The sequence below is a fragment of the Arvicanthis niloticus genome, chromosome 22 (assembly GCF_011762505.2).
Source record: "Arvicanthis niloticus isolate mArvNil1 chromosome 22, mArvNil1.pat.X, whole genome shotgun sequence".
Classification (NCBI taxonomy): domain Eukaryota; kingdom Metazoa; phylum Chordata; class Mammalia; order Rodentia; family Muridae; genus Arvicanthis; species Arvicanthis niloticus.
This window is the reverse complement of record NC_133429.1, coordinates 40640634-40653650: the sequence shown is the minus strand read 5'-3', so window position 1 is coordinate 40653650 and position 13017 is coordinate 40640634.

Genomic DNA, 13017 nt, shown 5'->3' with positions numbered 1-13017 from the left:
AATGGATATCTTGGTGCTGGATTTACAGGTAGTTGAGAACTAGAGTTCCTAGCATGGTGCTAGGAACCCAAAGCAAGAGCAGTGTGTGCAGTGAACAGAGGAGCCGCCTCTCTAGCCCTGGGAACATCTACTTTAAAAGTAAATGACAGACTGTTCAATTATGTCCCCAACACTGACTCAGGGCACATTTTGATGGTGTGCTTCAATAAGATCTGATACTAAGTGTTTCAAGAGAAGGCAATTTGTGATAAAAAATAGAATACTGTGTTTTGTAAGCCTTTGTAGATTTCCAAAACTAATTTTTATTGATTGTTTTTCTCTACTGGACTCTGTTACAAGGTGAATTGTGTTATTGAAAATTTTTTTATGTTAGAGTCCAATACCACAGAATATAACTTTAGTTGGAAACTGGGTTCCAATTCAGTATGACCAGAGTCTTCATAAAAAGGGGATATCTATAGAAGAACTCTCTCTCTCTCTCACACACACACACACACACACATACACACACACTCTCTCTCTCATACACACACTCTTTCTCAAACACTCTCTCTCACATACTCACACAGTCTTTCACATGCATATACACACATACTCTCTCACAATACTCTCTCACACACATTCTCTCTCTCTCTCTCTCTCTCTCTCTCTCTCTCTCTCTCTCTCACACACACACACACACACACACACTCAAGGAGAAGATAAGGGCAGAGATCATGGGATTATTATAAAAAACCAAAGAATGCCAAAAACTATCATAAATATCCACAACTCAGGGGAGATGTGGAATGGGTCCCCACAGGCCCCATCAGGAGCTGACTTACCCCTCCTCTTAGACATCCAGTGTCCAGAATTATGAAAACATGCTTTATTTTTGGCCATTAAGCCTCTTGGTTGTAGTCATAGTAAATTAATATAGTCTCCCAAAATTTTCTCCTAAAGCACAAAGATTTTTGTCTTTACCCGCTCAATTGAATAATAGTTCTCACTTAGTAAGTTCATAATACCATCAGGTATGAACTTAATACATCTTTCTCAGGGATTGGTTCTGTCCTGCCTTCTGAAAATACATAAGAACACACAGAGAGGTCAAAGACCCTGTCCAGGGTCCTATAGCTAAGCAGACCCAGGGCAAGTACTCCTGGTAGATTTCAGACTGCTGAGTGCCTTGCTGTGTCTCCCCTGGGAAAGGGAGACAGGGACTTGTGTGACTGCTGCCAAGACAGAATCAAAGCAGTAAGAAAGTGGTAAGGAAGTGGAATTTGTGGGTGAAATAATACCTAGGAGAAGAAGCTAGGGATACGTGTTCTATAACCATCTTTCTGACATTTTGGAGCACATATTCCAAAATGTATTTCATGGAAAACCCAAGCACTATGACAGTGCATGCGAAAATGCTTCCAGTCACTCCATACAAGTAAATGGTGGTTCTTTAATTGCTCTGTGCGGGCGGCTGATTTGCCCACGTGACACAGCTAGAGTCACTTGTGAAGAAGGAACCTCAACTGAGAGAACTCCCCTATCAGATTGGGCACTGTATCAATAAATGAATGATGTAGAGAAGCCCAGACCGTTCTGGATGGTCCCACCCCTAGGCTGTTGGTCCTGGGTTCTATCAGAAATCAGGCTGAGCAACTGTCGGGGAGAAAACCAGTAAGCAGCATTCCTCCATGTCCTCTCTATCAGTTCCAGCTTTCAGGTCCTACCCTGTTGGAGTTCCTGTCCTGACTTTCATATACGTTGTAAGACAAAATAACCCATTCCTTCTGTTGGTCATGGTGTTTTGTTACAGCACTAGAAACCCTAAGACATCTTACTCCATCTCATTTTTCTCTTTTAGTATCAGTGTATTTTTCTTTCTTAGTATCAGAGTATTTATTATCACAAGTGTTGCAAGGAAAAGCTCTCTCTGTCTCTGTCTCTGTCTCTGTCTCTGTGTGTGTGTGTGTGTGTTCTTTAAGTTGACCTTGGGTATCTTTCTTGATTGAAGTTACGCTGTGTCTCCCCACAGTGTATTCCAGAGTGTCATGGCCCCACACCAGCTGTTGACATAGTCAGCTTACATAATCCTGACACTATGATGAATGTGAAGTGATAGTTCATTGTGGCTCTCACGTCCAATTGCTCAATTAAGAAATGACCCAAATTCTTGATCTGAATGAGAAATGTCTCCTGGATTCATGTGATTGAATAATTGGTCTCTGGAGGTGCTGTTTGGGGGAGGTTTAGGTAAATAGAGGCTTCTGGAGGGAGACTCACACTGGAGTGAACTTTAAGGGTTTATACCTTCTCCCCACTTTCAGTTTGCTCTCTTTACTATGTGTTTAGGGTTGAAGGTGTGGTGTCTCAGCTTTCTCAGCCACTCGTTTGCTGCCGCTGCTCCTCCCCTCCCTGCCCAGATAAAATCTTCCTTCTCTAAGTCACCTTGGAAATGGTATTTTATCATAGCAACAGAACAATAGCTGATGTCCCCTTGTCTATTGAGGCAGAGTCTCTCACTGAACATGAAACTCACTGATTTGAGCTAGGCAGCTCACCCTGGGGATCCCCCCAACCCCGCATGCCTCTTGAGTGCTAGGATTACAGGGGCAATCTACTGCTTGGTTTTTTTAGTGTGTGTGTGTGTGGGGGGGATCTAAACTCTGGTCCTCATTCTTGCTTCTAGCCCATCAAATATTTTCCTTTTCTTCTTAAGTATTCACTTGTATTTTAACCAGGAAACATACAGACATCATGTGAAGACTAATATCAAAACCTTCATATCAGCATTAATAGCTCAAGAAACAGGACCCAGGTGCAACAGAATCCTCCTGTGTATTTTTCTTTTCATAGCCCCATCTGCCTTCTGAATCTCATTCTCTCATTTCTCTCTTATCTATACATATCTTTGTGATCTCACTGTATATTTACATGGTCCTCAACAGTACAGTACGATTTAACGTGCTTTTAAATAAATAACTCTTACCATATTGTGTGTTCCATTTTGTAACTTTCTTTTTCTTTGGCGTCTTAGTTAATACAGTCTTTTCAGATTACCATGTTAGCTTTCGCTCATTCACACTTCCCTGTAAAAGCCCAGCTAGCAGTCAATACCCATTCATACCCATTCATACACATACATAATATCCAGGTTGGTTTCTATCTTTCTATTGAAAATAGTACAACAATGTATAGATTTCTGTGTGAACTGAGAAAACTAGCTTTCTGGAGGATGCACACATAGTTTCTGGGCATAGTGCACGAGTGTATTTAGCTTTTCTCAGTAGACCTTGGGAAGTTGTTCTTCACTGTGGTTATGCTGGTTTCAGCGTCTCCCCGCGGTGTATAAGAGTGTCCTTGCCAACATTAGCGGTTGCATAATCCTGACATTGTGATGAATGTGAAGGAATCGTTCTTTGTGAGTCTCACTTGCAATTGCTCAATGTCCAGTAAGAGTGAACCTTCAACATCTGCCTGCTGCACACTTAGCTCTCACCACCCAGAATTTCCTCCTCGTCTTTCACACATTCCCCCCCCCCCCGCTCCCTCTCATTTTTTCCCCCATTGAGTTATTTACTTTTTTCATATTGATTTTTTTTTGGAAGTTCTTGGTTACTTCTCAATGTGACTGTTTCCCAGATACTGATGGGTTCTTTCCTGAGCATACAGGTTTTCTTTTCATTTTCTGGAGGTTTCTAAGTGTAGAAGTTAAAAACCATATATTGTTTGTAAATATGTACAAGGTATAAATTTGCATGTATATAATTATATATACAATTGCTTGTATTTATACACACATATATGTTCATTCTGATTAATATCTTTTATGTTTTATTTAATAGCTCATTTTCAATATCTAAGCCATTCTTCACTTTTTCTTCCAAATGTTGCTTTGCCTTTTGTATTTAAATCCTTAATAAATGTTGAATTAATTCTGTGAGTGATATGAAGTAAGGACTCATTTCCTGATGCCTCTTCCAATGCATAGCTTGGCATCATAGTTCCATTTGTGGAACAGGATACCATGCCCCACCCAGAATCTGAAATACCAGCCCTGATTTGATATGAGTCTCTTATATAACAGTATCATATCATTCTCCTAATAATTTTCCAACCAATATCATACTGAATTAGCGACTACAGTCTTATAATAAGTTGACTACTGCTGTGAGAGGTATTGCATTGGTGACATAAATCAACTGCTTCCTGGTATCAGTGCACTTAACGACGTGACTTTGCAGCTCAGGCCATTGAAAACTTGAGTTTGCTTCTCCACCCTTCGAGTCAGGATTTGATTTTCTATTTGATTTGGCCATTAGAGTGTGACCAATGTGACTCAGCATCAATTCCAGACGTAGAATTCAAGGCTTACACATTTCCACGCCCTTCTGTGGAACTCAGCTTCAGAGCTAGGTGGAGCCAGTCCAAGTGGAGACCATACTAGAGTAGCCGTTGCTCAGTCAACCTCCCAGCTGTCTATGTGAGCAAGCTGTGTCAAAAATAGCCGGGCTGGATTCAGACCATAAGGAATGCATTGTCAACTCATGGGCTCATAGCTAGAATGAGTGCTACTGGCTTAGGTGGTTGTTTGTTCCACAGTACAGGCCCAGTCTCATCTCATCTCCTATTTGCTATTCAAAGCATCTCAGTTGATCATAGTCTTATACACTTCCCTATATATATTTGTAAAACTGGTTCATCACATAGCGTGACCTGACTTAACCCTCTTCTACATAACCCAATTTCAGGGGAGCATCTTTTGCAACAGAGAGAACCTTCCATGACTCCAACTTGGGTTGTTCTCCAAAGTGAAGCTAACCAGACCATTTCTTGCCTCATCCATATAAGTTATTAATTTATTTGTATTGGCTTTATCATATTATACAGTCATTCTTGTGAGATGGGTTTCTGTTACTATAGCAACCAAAAGTGATACATGAGCTCTTCAATTTAATTGAAACCATAACCCATCTTTGGCCACAGTCCACACACTTTCTTGGCTCTCCTTACTCCTGAGGTTAAAACAATGAGGAATATTCTCTGGTTCGGCCAGAAACTGATGTTTCCTATCTGTTTCTATCACCACACTATTAGTGAATACATTGTTCTTGAGATTTACTAATTTCTCATCTTCTGTCATAATACAGAGCAACATGAATCCAACATAAATTTGATAGTCACCTGACTTGTACTTGACACTAGGGTTAAAAAGTCAAGGGAGACATACATGCTCCCCTCCCTTACGGAATTCATCATGTTGGAGGGACAGAAGAGAGTACATAGGTCTGATGACTCTCTACCTTTATGATAAATGGGCTGCGGAAAATAAGCACAGGCCATCGAGTGGGCGTCTGATATAATTTGGCCGCATGAAGATTTCTGTAAAGCATAAAATATAAGAGCTGGGACTGGAAATAAGTTGGTGTTCACAGCATTGGGAAAGAGCCTGCTGTCAAAATGATGATACATGAGATAGCCTCAAGCTCCTAGGGAGGGTGAAGAAGTGGGAGGAGATGGCTGTGGGCTGAAGTGAGCCTGTGAGGGGGAGAGGGATTGGAGATGCTTCTGTAGGAGCAGGCAGAGGACCATCATAGTGGTTCCTGCATAGACTCTACTCGTCTGCCCAGGGACTGAGCTGCACAGCTTGGAAATGGGAAATCCATCCTAGAAACAGCCATAACCATACTGCTCCAAGCAGTAGCTTCGGAGAAAGGCAGAGTAAGCCTGCTGCTTACTCTGAGTAAGCTTATTCAGAGTAAACTTCAGGTCTAGTGCTATATCATATCCCTAACAGGATGTTTGGAGATCTGTTGGGGACTGAAGTCTCATTAGAGTCTTTGGGAGTCACGTGGTATAGCCCCACATACTCAAGAGCATTTTTCTTTGTACAATAGGTTTCTTTCGGTGGTCATCTTGCTAGGACTTGTGTCACTGGAAGGCTTGTTGGTCCTGGGCCAGCTCAAGTAGAATCATACCAGAGCCTCCTGCTTGCATAAACGTTTGTACATCCTGACAGAGCAATGCAGGATCCCAGGGTCAGGTCTTGGACAGCCTCCGTTCTGTCAGTCTGCCTAGCTTCTTCATTGGCATTGTTAGATCTAAGTATCTTCATCCTCCTGTTTGATGTTATCAGGAAAACATTTTCACCCCGGTTCCCTGACCACAAACAAACCCACAGACTCTCAGGGGACAGGACATATTATAGAAGATCCTAGGATGTAGTCTATCTGGGTTTTTTAGGTCCTAGGCCTTCGAGCTGGGTCCATGATAAAGATTCATGATCTTCTCACTCCACTCCACTAAGATGGGCAGACTTCTCAGTGAGCGTATGTATTATTTTTATATTTATTTTTATTCTTCCATGTGCTTTTATTTTGTTTTGTTTTTTTAGATTGCTCATATCATTTTTCTCCTCTCCTGAGAGTGTCAGGACTCCATGGCTCCAGTCTCTATGGTATTTCCTCTTGATGGAATGTCGGTCACCAAGCCTTCCTTCCCTAGCCAAGGAGGAGCTGGGGAGTTCTGAGCCTGCATGAGAAGGACGGACGAACAGCAGGGGGAAGTATGGTCCGGTGGCCATGATTTACTGTGGGCACACAGCAATTATGCATGCTAGGAATTTGTTCCTGCCGTCTAGATCCCAAACAGTTCTGTTCCTTCTCCTGCTCTATTTCCTTCCATTAATTGCTCCTTGTGCTTAAATTAGCCAGTGCTGGCTCTGGTGTCTGTGATGGGAGAACTGTCTGGCCCACAGTTTGTGTGTGTGTGTGTGTGTGTGTGTGTGTGTGTGTGTGTTCATTTCCCTGAGGTGTGGACTCTTTCCAGTTCTCAAAGGAATCTTCACTCTGAATGAGATGAATCACTAGACTAGGCTAGGCAGGCCTTTTTTTTTTTTTTTTTTTTTACCTTTTTTTGAGGAAAGATTGAGAATCAGCAATTTTGCAAGTTAGCAGGTGCTTGGGGACTCGGAACTAAAAATGGTGGCATATTTTTGGCCTTCTCCAGCAAGGCAGAGTTATTTTGGTAAAATGAGTATTTTTTTTTTCAGGAACTTGTGAAAATAATTACAGATAAGCCCTACATCGAAAGGCCTGATCCGCCTTTCCGGAGTGGGCATTGCCGTGTGCACCCGACCTAGTCCTTTCTGGGCACCCCACATCATGCTAGGCCCCACAGCATCATTCTTCTTAGGAAAAGTGCTCCTTCTGCACCCATAGAGTTATTACAGCAGCTACAGGGTCAGGCTGGATGCCAATGTCCATCCAGGTCTCTCAGCAAGTACCCTGGAGGTGTCAAGCAGCTGGGCCTCTGGGAAAATGCCAGACTGGGGATAACCAGAAGGTATGTGTGTACCTGTATGTGTGTGTGTGTGTGTGTGTGTGTGTGTATACCTGTATGTGTATGTACCCATATGTGTGTGTATTTGTATGTGTGTGTACCCATATGTATGTGTGTATGCTTATATGTGTGTATATATATTTATATGTGTATGTATATGCATGTATGTGTGAATATGTATGTGTGTGTACTTGTACATGTATGTGTGTGTATGTATGTGTATTGATGTACGTGTGTGTATGTGTGTGTGTGTGCAGTCTGTGCCTGTCTGTGTGTCTCTGTGTGTCTGAACCTTGAAATTATTAGAAGCCTCACCTTCTCTGTGAAATACAAATCAGATGATCCCTCCTACTATTCCATAGTGAAAGTCTTTCAATGACAAAAGGGAAAGACAGCTAAGTGGGACCATTCCCTCGCTCTCCTGAACTCTCTTTCTATCTTCAATTCCTCATCATGGAAAATGAAGAAAGTTCTAGAAACACAAGATAGACCTACTCCTGACCATTAAAGACTAAGTGACCAATGGCCAATCTCCTTTGATGTCTAAAGTACATACTGATTGCCCGCCTGCTCTGTGCCAGCCATGGGCGAAGTATGGGGGAGGGGTGCAATCTTTAAAGTTACTTGTCTATTAATGGCTTGGAACTGCAGGGTTATAAAATATTCATGATATAATCTTTGCTTGCCAGATGAGAATCAAAGGTGGCGAGGAAAGGCAAAGGACAAAGTCCTCATCATTGAAAAGAAAAGCTTTAGGGTGGCTAAGAGGACAGTGGGAACAAGCCTGGAGAGCTTCCAGGTGGCAGCTCACCCATGTACAGTGCCCAGATGGAGGGAGTCCTAACAGTAAATCAGCAAGTCAAATCCAGAAGCCTGGAAATGCAGGACTTGAAGCCCCAAGTACTGTCTCTAAGCAGCAAGCCATGAACCAGGACCATATACGCACACAGGTTTTCTAATAATGTAAAAACAAGAGAAGCCTCCCAATCATTTTCATATATCACTATTCTGGATGAGACTTTCTAGATAGCACCAAGTACCTACAGCACCAAGTACCTGATAGCACCAAATACACACAACACCAAATACCTGATAGCACCAAGTAACTATAGCACTAAGTGCCCATAGCACCAAGTACCCACAGCACCAAGTACCTGATAGCACCAAGTACCTGTAGCACCAAGTACCTGATAGTACCAAGTACACACAGCACCAAGTACATGTAGCACCAAGTACCTGTAGCACCAAGCACCTGATAGCACCAAGTACACACAGCACCAAGTACTTGTAGCACCAAGTACCCATACAACCAAGTACCTGAGAGCATCATGTTCCCATAGCACCAACTACCCATAGTACCAAGTACCTGATAGCATCAAGTACTCAATAGAATTCACTCTTTGTGTGTTTGCAGGGTGATCTCAAAACCCCCTTGCATGTTCTACTCACATCATATCATTAGTATGCAATGCCAGTCTAGTGACTTAATCTCTTTTACACATACAGACAGAGAGACAGACAAGAGAGAGACAGAAACACAGAGAGTCAGAGACAGTGACTAGACCAAAAGAGAGAGAGAGAGAGAGAGAGGGCACCTGCTTTTCCTTGCAGTCTAGGTTCCCAACTCCCTCGAGTGCTTTTCCTGGAGAGCTCTCCCTGGAGCCTCCCTGGACACAGACACTCTTTTCCATTTTAACCTAGCCTGTGTTGACTCTTGCTTCCTTCTGCCGGCAGAACTCTGCTTATCCCTGCCTCCCCTTAGCAAACTCCAGTTCATTACTCAACTCTAAATTTAAGAGTCACCTTCTTTATGAAGACTCTGGATCCTGACTTGTGTTTACAAACCTCCTGCTTCTGCTTGTCTCTTTCCATGCTCCCGAGGCAGAGCCTGCTTGCTCTGGTATCCCCTCTCTCAGAGTTCCCCCTGTGGGGTGCATAGTTTTCACTCAGCAATCAAAGCGACTATTCCTTAGGGTGGGGATGCACCAGACAGGTGCATAGCCATCAGTACATTCCAATCCTTCCTGCTGGGATGTAAGGAGAACTGGAACTATTATTACTGGTACAGAAGAGGAAACAGAGGCATGGGCAACTTGGAAATATTAATAGAACAGATGTCCCAATCTCTGAGCTTTATAGAGATTCCAGTCTGTCATTCTGCTGTTCTAGCTGGGTAAAGGGAAGGAACACGCTTTAGAAAGGGATATGCCTTGGTTTGGTTTTGTGGTACTTTTGTGATTTTGATAGATATTTATAAGCGGGAGCACGGGGCTGTTCAGTTTTCATTACCTAAGTTGGCATTTTCTCTTGTACACACAGCTCCTCGGAATCCTTATCATGGCCCATAACCGCATCCCCTGCTGGCCCTAATGCTAAGTCAACACTGTCAGTTAAAAACAAACACTGACAGGTGTGGAGCACATTGAGCTAGGAAGGGTGTATATCCTAGAGCTGGGTTTAGCAAACTGAGGGGGAGAGAAACCTATCCTGACTTGGCCAGCCCTTTGGGCTCCCACACACAGGGGCACAGGAGAGGCTGCCAAAGGCTTGGGAAGACTGCCAGGGTCCCTCCCACACCAGGCCCACCTGGGAGAGGGCAGAAGAAATACTTAGGCTTTTGCAAAGACACTCAGAGTTTCTGTCCAGGTCACTTATAAAGATCCTGGGGCTTCTTCACAGAGGTCTAAATGAGTGTTTTTGAGAGGCTGGGACTCCTAGGTGACCCTCAGCTGTAACTCCCGGTGGGGACCAGAGGTCGGGACCAAAGTCCAGAGATTTTTCAGAGAGCTTTCAATGGAAAATGTACATTTTTTTTCATTTTTTTTTTCTTCAAAGCCTGTTAACAGCCTTGTGTCCTACACAGTGGCTCCTGCCACCCTAAAAGACTTCTTGTGTCTTTAGTGGGAAGCTGTGTCCTGGTAGTTGCCTGAACCAGGTGACAGATTGTGAATTACAGAATTGATTGTGGCCATAATAACACTGCTTGGTTTTGTTGTTGTTCTCTCTCTCTCTCTCTCTCTCTCTCTCTCTCTCTCTCTCTCTCTGCAAATACGTTGCCAACAAGCATTACCCCTCATCTCATTACAATGAGAAGGACCCAGATTGCACAAGGCATGTACTGTATGCCAGGCTGCCTTAAATATTTCTCAGGTATTGCTGTCTCTATGCCTCGAATTGATCTGGTGAGTGGCTGCCCTTACTTCATCCTCCTTGCTTTGCAGAGTTGGGATGGAGGGACTCAGGGATACCTTGAGTCATACAAGTGATGCAGCTAGCAGGTTTGTAATGGAACCTGTTATATACTACTAGCTACTTGACCTCAGAAGATAGGTCATTGGGCCGTTAGCATCTTGCCCTGGATCTGAGAATGCTCCATTGTGCAATAGAATCACCTGGGATACAGGGTGGCATTTAAAATAGTCAGTGCCAGAGTTTACCCCACCCAAAGATATTGATTTTTGTGTTTGGGGTAGCCTAGGTATTAAATTATATTGATGTCATATGTTGTATGAGTGGGTGTGTGAGGGTATGTGTACGTGTGACCCATACATGTGTGTGTGTATGTTTTGTGAGAGTGTATGTATATGTGTGTGTATGTATGAATGTGTATGTTGTGTGAGGGCGCATGTGTGTGGCATATGTGTGCATTGTGTGTGTATGCATGTGTGTACTGCGTGTGTGTGTGTGTGAAATGATTGTGTATCAGATATTGTTAATCACTTACAGAGTGCTTCTGGTACTAGAAGGTATTCCTTGTTATGTCTCCCAAGGTGAGCATTGAGGAGGAAGGTCTGACAACCATGACAACCCAGTTAAGGAAGTTCTGGCTTGGCATCATGCCATGACCAAGGCTTGGAGAAGAAAGCCAGGAAGAAGGCAGAGGCAGCCAGAAAAGGTGCAGAACAGATGCCTGTTTCATATTTGCTGGGGGTGGCCATGGAGATGAGGACCACAGAGGGTGACCATGATCCCTGACACAGGTGGTTCCTGGAAGTCAGCAGTACTGAAAAGAATTAGCATCCTCAGAGAGGCACTTTAAGAGAGAACCTTACCCTGTTACCACATCTGCTGCAGGCAGGGGGCTGGGCAGGGACCTAAGAAGCACACAGTAACCCCCTGAAAGCAGGGTTGGAGCTGTGTGGGTGGAAGAGCTGGGAGGAGCTGGTCTTGCCAGCCCCTCAGGTGCCTGTCTGGAACCAGCCGTATCCATCTCAAGTCACAGGACCCACATTTTAAAACTGTAAAATTCGTGTCTGTTAAAGATGAAATATTTTAAGCTAAGAAAATAAAAACCCCACACATAATTTTATCACCTATACATATAAGCTATTTTATATATTTTTTTCTTACTTTTTTTTCTGGAGATAATTTTTGAGCATAATGTTATCATAATGTACATGCAAATATCATACCAGCCCCCTTTCCCTACTCATCACGAGGCTATCTATTCTTCACATGGCTTCTCTTTCTTATAATAATTATAAGAACAGAGAAAAGTCATTTCAGGGTTTTCAAAAACTGAATGACCTGTGCACTCATTTTACAGGAAAGTTTATTGTAAACATCTGCTACTGATAAGAACTTACGACTGTCAGAGTTAAATCTGTAACATCCAAAATATGTACTTCGTGTGCATATAATCATATTCCCATATATAATACGAGTACACGATACCCTTCCTTGTATGTAAAGCATGAAATCAGGCCTTTTGTTGCTTGCAAACAGCCATGAAATCAGAACAATTTTACCTGTTAAAATAAATCTACAGGATCAATAGAATTCAACCAGCATTAATTAAATGTGACATGCAGTGTTTTGTGCATTTAATTGTTGCTCTCTGGGCTGAGCCTTCCTGGTGGAAGAGAGCCATGCTGTGGGGGACAGGGAGTCACTCAATTTTTCCTGCTACCTTTCCCTGTCCTGTACTCTCGGAAGCTTCTAGACGAATAGCCTGCCGGCACTCATGCCCCGACTTGGCAGCAAATGCTTGCTTTATATCAACACCGATGTTTCTTCTGCTCTTTCCAGCTCACAGCCATTCAAATAATACCACCTGGTGCCCATGTAATCACGAGCAGAGATTCCAAATTGAGTCCTAAAATCAAATCCAAATGGGCTGGCCTGTCAGCTAGATCAGAACATGACTGTGTTAAGTCTTCCACTGTGATGGAAAGGTAAACATACATGAAAAAGCAATTCATTAAAGTTTTCCAAGCACAGGGGAGTCATCACCTAGACCACCAGCATTTTGAGAAACATAGCTTTATTGTTGTCTGTTAAAAATAAAATGGCGGGCTGGAAAGATGGCTCGGTGGTAAGAGCACTGACTGCTCTTCCAGAGATCCTGAGTTCAATTCCCAGCAACCACATGGTGGCTCACAACCATCTGTAATGGGATCTGATGCCATTCTGGTGTGTCTGAAGACAGCAACAGTGTACTGATATACATAAAATAAATAAATCTTAAAAAAAATAATAATATGGCATGTGACTGGAGAGATGGCTACGTGCACAAGACCACTTGCTGTGGAGTCCTAAGCTTGGATCTTAGTGTAGAGTGAAAAATTATAAAGGCCATTTTATGAAATATGTGTAGATTCTTTGCCCTTAGACCTGGGCAGAAAAGTTCAGATTCCAGAACGAGGAACTGAAAATAAGATTTCAGGCCTTCACTTCCCTGGAGCACATTCCGGATGGGAG